Consider the following 14,133-nt stretch of genomic DNA (forward strand, 5'->3'; position numbering starts at 1 on the left):
CTTTTTGTGTGTCTGTGATTGTTTTTTAGCTCGTCGTTAGTGTGTTTTATGTGTGACCCAAGACAATTCTTCTTCTTCCCAGGGAAGAAGCCAAAAGATTGGACACCCCTGATATAAATGGATGTTCCTCCCCTCTCCCACCCAGGAGATTAAGAAGCTGAAGGAAGAGACTATGTGTTCCATATCCCAGACTCAGGGGAAAAAACGAGATGTCACTGAAACTCTCCCCGTGGTCGTTTCAACCACATCTCCATCACATTATAGCCAGCAAGGGCACAAGCACAGGCCAGAATTCTTAACGGAATTGTGGACATGGGACTTCCAACAGAGGATAAGGTTTGCTTTTATTGCAGGGCACTGGTCCACCAAACAGGGCGTCAGTAGGCCCTCTGGATAAAAGCTACATTTATCCATGATGTGGAGAGAGGGCTTCTGAGCTAAAGTCAGTGCACATTGTCTACACCACGTGTAGTGCGGTGTGGTGTAGACAATGTGCACAGACCTTGGCTCAGAAGACCTCCCTCCACATCAGCTGCGGGGTGCTCCAAGTCACCCACCCACTCTGAGCCTGTTTCCTCGTCTGTAAAATACCAACCAGCCTAATCCTCTTAGAGATTGTTTAAGGATCTGGTGAGAAAATATTTTTACAACGCTTTTTAAACTAAGTCTTAAAGAAATACAAAATATTTTACTAGCCCTTTCTCGATGGCATGAACACAAAATTCTGCTTAAGAAGTGCACCACGGGGCTGGGTGTGGCGGCTCATGCCTGTAATCCCAGCGCTTTTGGAGGCCAAGGCAGGTGGATCACCTGAGGTCAGGAGCTCCAGACCAGCCTGGCCAACATGGTGAAAACCCATCTCTACTAAAAATACAAAAATTAGCCAGGCATGGTTCTGGGCACCTGTAATCCCAGCTACTCGGGAGGCTGAGGTAAGAGAATCACCTGAACCCAGGAGGCAGAGGTTGCAGTGAGCCGAGATCACACCACTGTGACAGAGCTAGACTCCATCTCAAGAAAAAAAGAAGAAATGCCACCATGGACAACTCCCATGATTTTGTGAGTATCTCAAGAGTATTTAATTAAGTTGGCACGTCCTTAAATGTATTACTTTTAAATATATATAGGAGAAAAAGACATGTGTGAGGTTTGAAGGGATGTTGCTTAGAATGCAAATACATTCTGTGAGGTGTGGGGTGGGGACCGACTGTGGAGGCAGAGACGAGAGAGGGAGATTCTGAAAAGGGAAGCCGCAAGGATAACAGATCAAGGCCAAACCAGGAGAGAAACGCGTCCAGACCTCCTGGGTAAGCATAACTCTCACACTGATGTGACAGCTTTAATTTAGAAAGTGTACGTTTCCCAAAGCAATTCAGTGAATGGGGTTCACTGTAGGAATTGTTTCAGGGTTATCAAGTGCAGTGAATACCAAGGGGAGTATTATGACAGAGCCTACTGAGGGACTTTTTTTTTTTTTTTTTTTTTTTGGGACAGAGTCTTGCTCTGTCGCCCAGGCTGGAGTGCAGTGGTACGGCCACAGCTCACTGCAGCCTTGACCTCCTAGACTCAAGCAATTCTCCTGCCTCAGCCTCCCAAGGAGCTGGGACTGCAGGTATGTGCAACCCTGCTCAGCTAATTTTTTATTTCTTTTGTTTTTTAGAGACAGGGTCTCTCTCTGTCACCCAGGCTGGAGTGCTATGGTACAATCATGACTTACTGCAGCCTCGAACTCCTGGGCTTAAGTAATTCTCCCGCCTCAGACTTTGGAGTAGCTGGGACTACAAGGGTGCACCTTCACGCCCAGCTAATTTTTCATTCATTTTATTTTTTACACATGGGGTCTCGCTTTGTTACCCAGGCTGGTCTCAAATTCCTGGCTTCAAGCAGTCCCCCCACTTCGGCCTCCCACTGGGATTATAGGCACGAACCACCATGCTATATGGAACTTTTGAATTGGGGTTTAGAAGAAAATGCAGTAAGTTCTGAGAGACTGAGGATGATGCTTGGCCAAAGGGCTGGTTTGAACATGAAATGTATCTCTATTAATGCCCGTGTGAGGGCCCGGAGGTGCCTTGGCCCTGGAGTCAGGAGATGTGGGTCCCAGGCAGTGCTCTGACATGCCCTAGCTGAGCAGAGCTGCTCTCTGCGAGCCAGTTTTCTGCTTGGTAAAATTAGGACGATATGCTCTATCTTTCGGGTTGGGGAGGGTGGTGCGAGGAGCAGAAATAATGCGTGGAAAGCAATCTGCACCGTACCCTGCAGGAGAGGAAGCTGCTGTTGCTGTTCGCATGTGCCAGGCCAGTTACTGTAGAGATGCACGCTTCATTAAAACACCGTCATCTTCACCAGGCTGCAGAGATACCAGGGTTACAGCATAGCTGAGACGAGGAGCTGCCTGATCCTGTTGGAAGGACCTGGAGATGATTCATGGTAAGAGCACTACAGGAAGAGAGAGAAGCATCTGCTTCCTTGAGTGCCAGGGTGGCAGAGAGGCCACCGGAAGTCTTCACTTGACTGAAGACTTGCAGTGAGTCTGGGGTTTAATTCAGAGGATTGAGAGAAGGCCAGCACCATGGGAATTGTTCAGCATGGGGGTCCAGGGCCAACAGAGAGAATTCTGATTGTATTCAAGAAGAAAGGCGGAACTCTGAGCTAGGATAGCTGAGCTGAGCAGGAGGTCAGAGAAGTAGGAGTAGCATGCAGAAAGTGGGCCAGCAGCCGGGAGAGGCCTGCGAGGTGGGATGTGCACACGGCTGATGCTGGACACCTGGAGCCAGGGCGTGACGGGGGCACTGGCTGACTGCCCAGGGCCCATGCCTTATCCCCCGCCCCCACCCACCACGCCTGCCCACACCTTTCTGTGTGGGTCCTCACCCAGCCTGGCCACGCTCCAGTGGCATCCGCAGCTCTGCTCTTTTCCTCACCCGCAAAGAGCAAAACAAAGAGGGCAGCAAGGTTAGGCCAGGTGAGAGGCCACTCACCCTGGCCAGCAAGTATGGGTGAGGCAGGACATGCCAGGCCCCTGGCAATCCAGAAGTCCCCTTGGAAGAGATGGAAGACGCAATTACATCCAGCAAGAGCCAACCCTCTTGCCCACTTACCAATCCCATTCTCTCCACGTAGCCCTCCAAAGCAACTCCCTGAGCATCTTCAAAGCCGGAGGCCTGGAAGTGATGAGAGGCCAACATGCGCTCTAATGAGATACAGCCCGGGGTTCCACTTCGTCTCCTTGAGACTCCAGCTTTTGCTTGCTCTCTCCATGTCCACCTTCCCTTCCTGACTGCCAGCGGCAGCCGGCAGATCGTATTTCCACGCGGCAGCTCAATGCACTCAGCCAATGCATAAAGGAAGCCAGTGGAAGGTTATCAATAAATAATGGATCAAACAGGGAGAGTGTGAAAGATGAATACTGGATGTTTTCCAGGACTTTGCACAGTCATTCATATGCATATATACTTTGCAAATTTCCAAGAAGAAAATATAGCATGTGGCATGTCTCAAACTTGATTGTTCTATAGAAAATGTTATGAGCTCAACTGTGTCTCCCTAAAACTCATATATTGAAGCTCTAACCCCCAGTACCTTAGAATGTGATGGTATTTGAAGATAAGCCTTTTAAAATGGGAATTAAGGTAAAAGGGGGTCAGGAAAGTGGGCCCTAATCCAGTTTGACTGGTGTTCTTATAAGAAGAGGAGGCTAGGACACAGACACAGACACTACACGTGTGCACACACAGATGAATGACCATGTGAACACACAGCAAGAAAGCAGCCACCTGCAAGCTGCCGGGTGTGGTGGCTCACACCTGTAATCCCAGCACTTTGGGAGGCTGAAGCAGGTGGATCACGAAGTCCTGAGTTTGAGATCAGCCTGATCAACATGGTGAAACCCCATCTCTACTAAAAATACAAAAATTAGCTGGGCGTGGTGGCAGGCACCTGTAATCCCAGCTATTCAGGAGGCTGAGGCAAGAGAATCGCTTGAACCTAGGAGGCAGAGGTTGCAGTGAGCTGAGATTGCACCACTGCGCTCCAGCCTGGGTGACAGAGTGAGACTCCATCTCAAAGAAAAAAAAAAGAAAAAAGAAAAGAAAACAGCCACCTGCAAGCCAAGGAGAGAGGATTCAGAGAAACCAAGCCTGCCAATATCTTGGTCCTGAACACCCTGCCTCCAGAACTGTGAGAAATCAATTTCTGTTGTTAAAGCTCCCATCCATGGTATTTTGTTACGGCAGCCCTAGCAAACTCATGCAGAAAACCTCTTACTATCTGCATGATCTGTTTAGGATGTGCTGAAATAGTATTATTCACCATTTCAATACTATTTTATTTATTCATTTATTTATTTTGAGATAGAATCTTGTTCTGTCACCCAGGCTGGGGTGCAATGGCACGATCTTGGCTCACTGCACCCTCCACCTCCTGGGTTCAAGCGATTCTCCTGCCTCAGCTTCCTGAGGAGCTAGGATTACAGGCACATACCACCACGCCCAGCTAATTTTTGTGGTTTTTTTAGTACAGATTGGGTTTCACCATGTTGGCCAGGCTGGTCTGGAACTCCTGACCTCAGGTGATCCGCCCACCTCAGTCTCCCAAAGTGCTAGGATTACAGGCATGAGCCACTGCACCCGGCCCAATACTATTTTATTAAAGCTTTTCTATTTTCTTATTTTCTAAAAATAAGTTTATTTTTATTTATTGGTTATCTAGTATCACTGATTTCTAAGTACTAACTTTCCCCACCTTTGTGTGAGTTCTTTGCACCTGATTCACATAAATCCTTGAATGGTACCTACTCTATAAATAGACAAACGCTTCCCGTGCATTCTCAGCCTGCATTCATAATCCCTCCCTAACCAGCCACTGCGGTGGCTTTGTACTGTGTCAATGTACCTAAGCTGAACTATGTTTCTCAGAAAATCTGAGCAAAATTTGGAAGGCAGAAGTGAAACAGCAGTCATATTTACAGTCAAAGTCTGTGTAGGGCCAGGCGCTGTGGTGGCTCACACACAATGCCAGGCAGCCACTGGCTCAATGTATTGGTACAGGGCAGCAGCTGTGCCTGCAGTTCCTCCAGCTCCCACCGGAACTGTTTCTTCAGCTTCACTGAATCTTGGGTTTATGAGCAATTCCATGGTGAAGGGCACCAGCTCCTCTGCAGGTCATCTTCATCATCAGAGCTGGAGTGTTGGAGGCCTGAGAGGCTGACGTGGAAGACATCAGTTTCAGTCCATCCACAGGAGTTCCATCTCCTCCCTGCAGGATGGGTGCACACGCCTACCCTCTCCCACTGCACATCCATTTGCCAGCCCTGCTGACTTCAGGCCCACTTCTGGACACAGGGGCAGCAGGTTGCAGCTTTCATAACAATGTGTATCCTAATCTCTTTAATAAATTCCTTGTTTTGCTCAAGGTGGTTTTGCTTCTCTGATCAAACTTTAATGATACAGATTTTGGAAACATCATAGGTGCTGCTGCAGTTAAAAACCTAAAATGTGCGGCACTGGCTTTGGGGCCAGGCAGCAAATAGAAGGTAGAGGGGCCTTGAGAAGTCTGTCAGTGAGGGCTTCAATAAATATGATGAAAATATTGTTGAAACCTGGAAGAAGGAAGACAGGTTTGTGTAGTGGTGGGAAGTTTAGCAACATTGAAACCCAGGATAACTTGGAAAATAGAAAATGTATCAATGAGCTGTATGACTGAGTGGAGGGAATTGACAGGCACACGGGCCACCTAACTTCTAGCTGCCACAATAAAATAAGAGAGAATGGGCCAGGCGCGGTGGCTCACACTTGTAATCCCAGCACTTTGGGAGGCTGAGGCGAGCAAATCACGAGGTCAGGAGTTCAAGACCAACCTGGCCAACATGGAGAAACCCCGTTTCTACTAAAAATACAAAAATTATCAGGGCCTAGTGGCAGACGCCTGTAATCCCAGCTACGTGGGAGGCTGAGGCAGGAGAACTGCTTGAATCCGGGAGTCAGAGGTTGAAGTGAGCCGAGATTGTACCGCTGCACTCCAGCCTGGGCAACAGAGTAAGACTCCATCTCGAAAAAAAAAAAAGAAATGAAAATAAAAAATAAAAATAAATAGGCTGGGCGCGGTGGCTCACGCCTGTAATCCCAGCTACTTGGGAGGCTGAGGCAGGAGAACTGCTTGAATCCGGGAGTCAGAGGTTGAAGTGAGCTGAGATCGTACCACTGCACTGCAGCCTGGGCGACAGAGTAAGACTCCGTCTCGAAAAAAAATAAAAAGAAATGAAAATAAAAATAAAAATGAGTAGGCCGGGCGTGGTGGCTCACGCCTGTAATGCCAGCACTTTGGGAGGCCGAGGCGGGCAGATCAGGAGGTCAGGAGATCGAGACCATCCTGACTAACACGTTGAAACCCCATCTCTACTAAAAATACAAAAAAAATTAGCCGGCCGTGGTGGCGGGCACCTGTAATCCCAGCTACTCAGGAGACTGAGGCAGGAGAATGGCGTGAACCCGGGAGGCGGAGCTCGCAGTGAGCCGAGATCGTGCCGCTGCACTCCAGCCTGGGCAACAGAGAGAGACTCTATCTCAAAAAAATAAATAAGTAAAATTAAAAATAAATAAAAAATAAGAGAGAATGGATATGAGCTAAGGAACCCATGGCGAAATATAAAGGTGGCAGGACTTGCAGGATTTGAAAAAAGGGAAAAAAAAAAAATGGTTTGCCATTCCCAGCCTCTCCAAATGGCAAACATCTCAAAAATTAAGAAATGGCTTGTGGATCTGGTTCCAGTTAAAATGGAGTGAGCCGATGCCATGGTAGCTCCCCAACAGGTTACTTCTAAGAACCCCAGAGTGGATACATAAAGCAACTTAAAAGGGACTCTGCAAGGAAAAAACAGCAGGTGGGTTGGAGAGGGAGAGCCGAACTCCAAGAAAGATGAATAAGGTGGTAAGTTTCCTCTTCTTCCCCTTCCATGTCTCTTGACATAGATTCAGGGCAGCCAAACCCAGAACTGCTTAAGTGGCAGGGACAGGAAACATTTCAAGAGAAATTCTCTCTTTCCAATCAATGGAATAGGAACAGGCATCCCTGCATGGCAGAGCAAGTGAGGGAAACCTGGCTTTATTCCATCCTGACCTGTCCCGATGCCATAAAAGAGTAAGACTTAGGGGTCTTTGGTGGGAGATGAGTGTATTTTGCATGTGGGAAGGGTGTGAGTTATTTGCCAGAGGACAGGCTGGTGGACTAACGTGATCCAAAGATGGTGCGAGAGCACCCCTTGGCCCACATGCTGTTTTCATAATGTGATCTTGTCACCTCCCATCAAGAGGTGAAGTCTATGTCCCTTCCCCTTGAACCTGGGTGGGCTTTTGTGCCTGCTTTAACCAATAGAGGATAGGAAAAGTGACACTCTGTGACTCTAAGACTAGATTATAAAAGGCAATGCCATATCCTACTGGCTTTTTCTCGGGATACTCACTCTTGGAAACCAGTGGCCGTGCTGTCAGGAAGCCCACACCACACGATGAAGCCCCAGCTGAAGTCCTGTTAGTCCCAGTAATCCTCAGACTGTAGGAGATAATAAGAATGAATGAATTTTTTTATTTTATGCCACTAAAGTTGTGATTGTTTGTTATAAAGGAATAGCTATATAACTCTCCCCAAAGACCTGAACTGTAAAGCAGGAAGCCAATTTATTACTTTATAAGAAAGATTAGGTCTTTCCAAAGACTACTTACTCCATCCTCGGCAGCCCCTTCCAGGTATCCAGGTCCCTTCAAGGCTACCGGATGAATAAGAAAACAGAGCACAGAGACCCACAGGCCTGGTGACACCTACTGAAGCTCCTGCCCCAAGCTGTGTCCACCAGTGACTGTCATTTCCTTTTCCCACCCTACCCCCAATGCTGGCTGTCTCATTTGTTCTGGAGAGGGTTTATGTCCACCCATCTCCTGCTATTAATAGTCATTCTTTCCTAGATAAAGCAAGCACAACAGATTCATGTTCTTCCAGGTCAGTACACTTATTATGTTCAGTCTCACAGACGTTCCTGTAGATGTCCCGATACAACACACTGATTCATCAGGAGCATCACTCCTCAGTCAGTAGTTTACTGTTTATTCATTAGTCTGACTTCACTCATTACCTTTTTATTCTTCTTCATTGCAGTCTGAGAGGTTAACTTATCTCTGAGTTGTGACTGTCTTAGTGTCATCCCATGAACTGATATACATGGTCAGTCCCACCTATCAGCCAAAAGCAATGCCTAGTGACTTGTTTGGGTGCCGAACCAAGGGTGTTCATGTATCATATCTTGAGAAAACATGAAGCTTCGCACATGTAGTTGTCCACCTAATATTTTCATTCTGAGGCACATGGGGCTGATTGGCTGCACTGAGCCACACGTTAGCATAACCCCTCTGGTTACTCTCAGTCCCTTGTTATAGGACCAACAGGCTCACGTGTTCACTGTGCAGTAACAGACCCATAACACAGAGACAGCAGGGTTTGCAGCAGAGAAAGTTTAAGAATCTCAGGGTGCCGAGCAAGGAGACAGGAGGAGACCCTCAAATCCATCTCCCCAAGGAGTTCTTGGCTGGGGCTTTTAAGGGGATCATGAAGGGGAAGGGGCTGGATAACTGGGGTCCTTGATTGCTCATAGGGGGATGAAATCATCAGGATGTGAAAACTGCATTCTTTGGTAAGCCAGCCTCTTGTGGGGTCCTTTGGACCAGCTGAGTCAGTAGTTTTCATCAATATGCGGGAACTGAAGGAGTAGCTCAAAGGGAAAACTTAATGTTTCATAATTCTCAAGTTGTTTTCTATAGAGCAGTTAAGGGGAAGTATAATCTCATAACAGGGTCTACATGATCCTAGGACAACAATAGTTGTTCCTCAAACAACTCTGAGGAAGCAGGTCTGAGCTGGCTGACCTCAAGGTCAATGCTGAAGGTGATGCAAGCTGGGTTTATTTTCATGTCTCCCCCTTTCATATTTTCTGATCAATTTTATAAAGTTTATAGAGTCAGGCCGGGCGCGGTGGCTCATGCTTGTAATCCCAGCACTTTGGGAGGCTTAGGCGGGCGGATCACGAGGTCAAGAGATCGAGACCATCCTGGCTAACATGGTGAAACCCCGTCTCTACTAAAAATTCAAAAAATTAGCTGGGCGTGGTGGCAGGTGCCTGTAGTCCCAGCTACTCGGGAGGCTGAGGCAGGAGAATCGCTTGAACCCAGGAGGCAGAGGTTGCAGTGAGCCAAGATCGCACCACTGCACTCCAGCCTGGGTGACAGAGCGTGACTCCATCTCAAAATAAATAAACAAAATAAAATAAAAATAAAGTTTATAGCGTCAGTTTCACCCTTTTATTTCAATTTTCTGTTCCTTTTTCTACTTTTTAAATCTTTCTACTCCCTTTCCCCTCAAGCTTATACCATGGCACTCTCACACAAGTATGAGCTGTGCTGACAAACTGCTTCAATTCTTTTCGGGACGCAGCAATGGTTAAATCCTTACTTTTGCTGCAGAGCTTACTGTCAGTTCTCAGACGTGTGACCTCTTGGAGCCTCAGTCTCCTCATCTGCAAAATGGCGACAGCAGCTATTGTCACCTGTTTTCTTCCCAAAATTACCATAAGGTTCAAATAAGATCATGTGGGTGAGAACACTGTGAAAGGCTTGGCAAGCCATACAAATGTCTGGAAAACATGTGGATAATTTCCTACAAAAATAATTAGGCATTCACTTTCATTCATTTGAATGCAGCCTTTGTTTCTTTCTTGCATCTAATTAAATCAAGAGAAATGTCAGGTGTAGAATTCTTAGGGATCAGGGTTTTGTTTTTGCTGGGCAAGAAAAATACGCCCTCAAGTGCCTTGGGCATATAGTTACTTTGGTTTTCCTGTGCTCTACAATTAAAGCCTTATCTGGAATTGTTATGGCTTTGTATCCTTTCAGCTATTTTGATGCTAATGAAGAAAAGTTCAGCAAGGATGAAATTCTAAATATCTAGTATTTTATTTCATGAGCATCTTCATTAATAGTTATGGCTCATCACATGACCGGCCTTCTCAAAAGCAAGAGGATGTGGATGTCATGGAAGCCCCTGGAGAAGGAAATTTGGAAACCCAAATAAGTAAATTTAATTAGCGATCTCACATGAAATGATTGTGAGATGCAGGCAAATTTTCCCCTTCCTTCCAGCAGGAGGGCTTTGTCCTGGTGTGTAACATTTCAAAGGCCCTAGCTCATGAGAGCCACTTTTCTCCAAAGCAAGGATGCTTTTGCAGCTGCTGTAAGGTGTAGGGATTTCATTTTAAATGCAAAATGTGTTCCATCTTCTGTAAGAACCTGCAGCTGTTTGGCCACTCTGTGCAAGAGGTTGAATGTTGTGCATTGTCCCTGGAGCTGCTTTAGACCAAAAGCAAAATATTTTCTGCTTCCAAGAATTGGTGAAGGGCCACCTATCAGAGGAATTTAAAATATTTCTCCAATTAAGCTCCCTACCTACAGAGTCCACTTTGAATATGAGAAGAAAGGGGCAGCAAGTTAGCAGAGCTGCTCTTTGAAAAAGCTGTTCTTGAGAAGACAAAGCTCTCTTCAGAGCAGCCTTCGGTCCTCTTTCTGAACAAGAAAACACCTGCATTCAGGAGGACTGCAAAGCCCTCATTCCCTCTAGGCAAAAGGAGAGAGAAAAGTTTGGATTTTTCAGTGTTGTTATCCAATGTTGAACATCTAGAAGTGAATGCCCAACTCACAAGTAGTGTACGCGGTCAGTAGGCAATAAATGTTATTGAAGGAATGAGTTAACGAATACCACAAAATGATAACACTTTAGCTTTAAAGGAGATTTTCTTTACAAAACTCCATCAGCCTGAGTTCAAGCTGTTCTTTATGATTCTAAAACCACACAGCTGCAAAGTTGTAGCACAACTCACACCTGTAGATGGATGGAGGGAGAAGGGGTAGGCTCACCTGGAAGTCCACCTGGCAGGTTAGCTGCACCAAACCTGGCACTTACTGGGATGAGACTTGGCATTTAATGGGATGAGGGGTCCTGGCAGGCTTTCCTTAGATCCCGTGACCTCTTCTATTCATGCACTTCAGGAACAGCTACTGGCCAAACGCTGGGTTATCGCCCAGCTATCACTTTTTCTTCCTTTCAAATTATTTGGAGTTGACCACACCAAGTTAGCCACATCCCAAATACTTGCACCAATTATCTGTAACACCACATGTCAAATCATGGTATTTAGTTGTGTTCCAGAGGAATATTTGAGTTGTGATTCTAGATTCTATGGAAATCTATAGAAAAAGTAGTCGTATCATGATTGCCATTGTCTTCTGTTACATATTCAACCTCTTCTGTCTTGCTTTTGTTTCTGTCAGAGATGGCATAGAAGCAAAATGTCAAGGTCTTGCTTTATGCCATTTGGCTGTCATATATAGCCATTTAATTTTTCCCTTCCCAGATGGGACTCAGGTGGCAAGGTGACAACTTTCAGCAAAATACTTTCCACAGAACCAAGAGGTCCTTGACAGGGTGACCTTTGGGGTCTAGGACACAAGGTTATACAAGAGGGTTTGGTGCACAGAGGTGCTGCATCTGATTCCCTTCCTCTCTTTGTTCCAAACCTGAGGTTCTGTGGTTTGTCATAGTGGAATTTCTACAGGTAACACGCTGTATGCCTGACAAAGCCAACTGTCACGTAAGTGTTCGATGGCATCTCTTTTTGGTGTGTGGAGCAGCTTAGAGACAAGGTGGGACTGAAGCCTGCAGTTTCCCAGAGTTGGTCACCAGGACCCCAATAGTAAATGTCTTAATTCAGAGCTGTAACTCGGAGGCATCTGTAGGGAATCCTCATCGCGCTTCATTTGCCCGAGAGCTGAAGGGACTTTTACAATAAAGCCCTTCGAACAGGAAGGGAGTGATCATTTAAGATCCTTGTAAGGTACACTAAGAAGATAAAGGAAGGATGAAGAGCCATGGAGAAGGGGAAGAGAACATTCCTCCATGCACTCTCCTCCTTTGAACGTAACCAGACAGCCTCACCCAGATCACAGACCAGAGAGTCCTTCAGGCAGCTGTGACATCCAGGAGTCTCTCGGGACAATTTCTGCCTAAAGATGTCCTTGACATACTGAATGGTTGCTCCAGTCTGACACTACTTCTCTTCTCTCCTCTTCTCTTCTCTTCTTTATATCTCTGACATCTCTGAGTTTCTTTCCAGTGACATCACTCATCTTAGGGTGGTACGGATGAAACCCAACCACATGGCTTATGCCTCTTTTTTTAGCTTCTTTTTATTATGAACTCTTTCCTCCTAACACATTTAAGGGGGTGGTGCAAACGTGTACATGTGAACTTTTGCTTGTTTGAGTTGAGAAAATGACGAAGCATCAGGAATGTCCTAGTTTTGAATATGCAATATCAGCAGATCCTTCTGTGCAACTCTCCCAAAAAAGGGTGAGATTCTGTGTATGCATATGCCTACACCATCCTGGCAGCTCCTCCCCCAGGTCCCCCCTGTGAGCTCAGCCTAATGACTAGTCCTCAAAGATTGTCCCTGAGTGGAACTGAGATATTAAGGTACATTTTCTAAATGTGGAATTTCCTATTCAGGACTTCCCAACTCATTCCTGTACCACCCCACTAGAAGGAGGATGGACAGATCCGCTTGCTGAAATGGCGAAGCAAGTGCCCGCAGCTGGCCAGGCTGAGCTGTTTCTGAAGCTCAGAGCAGCTGTGACTCATCCCTCCTGCAGTCCGTTAACTTCCCACTCCTGTCACCAGACCAGCTACTCCTCTTGCTCTGACTCCTACAAACCCACTTATTTTCAAATTTGCTCAATAACCATGACATTCAAACCCAACATCCTCCGTGCACAGGATGCTGTGAAAACACACAGTGAGAATTAAGGGTCCACAGAAGAAATAATGGCCAGAGTGAGAATTGTTTTCTTGGATGCTGGGTGATGAGGAATAACTGCTAATAAGAGACAACAGCAAGTATTAGGACATGTGCCATCAGGCCCAATTCAGTTAAGGGAATGCAGTCATCCTAACTGGTGGTTTTCAGAAAGCCACACAACATTTTAATTGAATGCACAGGCTTCTGCATGATTAGGAACATAATACTGTGGTGCCCAGGCCGGATTGAGCTGGTAACAATGAGCTGAAATGGCTTCCTGCCATGAAGCAGAGAAGCTCAAGCTTATTCTCCCTGTGACACTTCCAGGCCCTGTTGCAAAGTCACAAAAGAAACTCAAGAAACCAATTTTCAGAGACGGTTTAGAGCTTTCCTGCATGGTTCCAACTACTCGTGTGATATAAAAATGCAATGACTGCAGAAGGAGGACTACAGCTGGATTTCGGAGAAACTTTCTGAAGAATGGACAAGAGGAACCAGCAGCCTGGTGCAAAGTCACTGAAGCAAGTAGCAAGTAGCACCAACTCCTCCCATCAGACAGCATGAATTTAAAGTGGTCTCCAGTCACGCAGCCATTTCACAGAGTTTGCATCTTAAGCCCACCTAAGATATTGTCAATAAGATATTGTCTTGAATTCCCAGCCAGAGTCCAGGGAATCCAGAAGTTTCCAAAACTTTGAAAATAGGAAATATTCAACAGTTATTCAGCAAATATTTGTTCAGTGCCTACCACATTCCAGTCACTAATAATTGGCATGGATATCAGCCCAACAAAATTAACCATTGGACTATCATTGGGAACCCCCGAGAGACATATTCAACACGAGCCTGAATTAAAAATACAACTAAATTTCTACATTGTGATTTTTAAAATGTGTTTGCTTTAAAAGTTCAATCAAAATGGGCCTTTCACTTTAAACTCAGCTCTGGACATCTCTATGCAACTGTCTGTGGAAGGTTCACCGAGATGTCCCTCAGAGCAGCTCTTTCATCTCAGCATGTTTACACATGAACTCATTGTCTTTCCTCCAAATTTGTATGTCAGTTGGTGGCACTCAATCACCCAAGTCAGGACCTGTGAATCACCCTTGCCCCCTTCTACTCCCTTACACTCAAGATCCAATCAATCACCACATCCTAGCACTTTTACCTCATAGACACAACTCCAACAATATAATAGCCTCTTCTGTAGACACTGTAGTAGGCGCACCACAGATGGGCACTAT

General features: G+C 46.0%; 1 long non-coding RNA gene across 1 annotated transcript in view; it reads right to left on the minus strand.

Annotated features, from left to right (window-relative positions):
- Window positions 1-4,680: 4,680 nt before the first annotated feature.
- Window positions 4,681-14,133, minus strand: part of LOC107974132 (uncharacterized) — a 30,953-nt gene continuing 21,500 nt past the window's right edge. Inside the window, exons 2-3 of the long non-coding RNA XR_001716679.4 lie at window positions 7,460-7,548; window positions 4,681-5,599 (exon numbers count right to left, since the gene is read on the minus strand). This is a non-coding gene — a long non-coding RNA (uncharacterized LOC107974132). The remainder of the gene's footprint in view (window positions 5,600-7,459; window positions 7,549-14,133) is intronic.

This window comes from Pan troglodytes, chromosome 3 (genome assembly GCF_028858775.2).
Source record: "Pan troglodytes isolate AG18354 chromosome 3, NHGRI_mPanTro3-v2.0_pri, whole genome shotgun sequence".
In the NCBI taxonomy this organism is placed as follows: Eukaryota; Metazoa; Chordata; class Mammalia; order Primates; family Hominidae; genus Pan; species Pan troglodytes.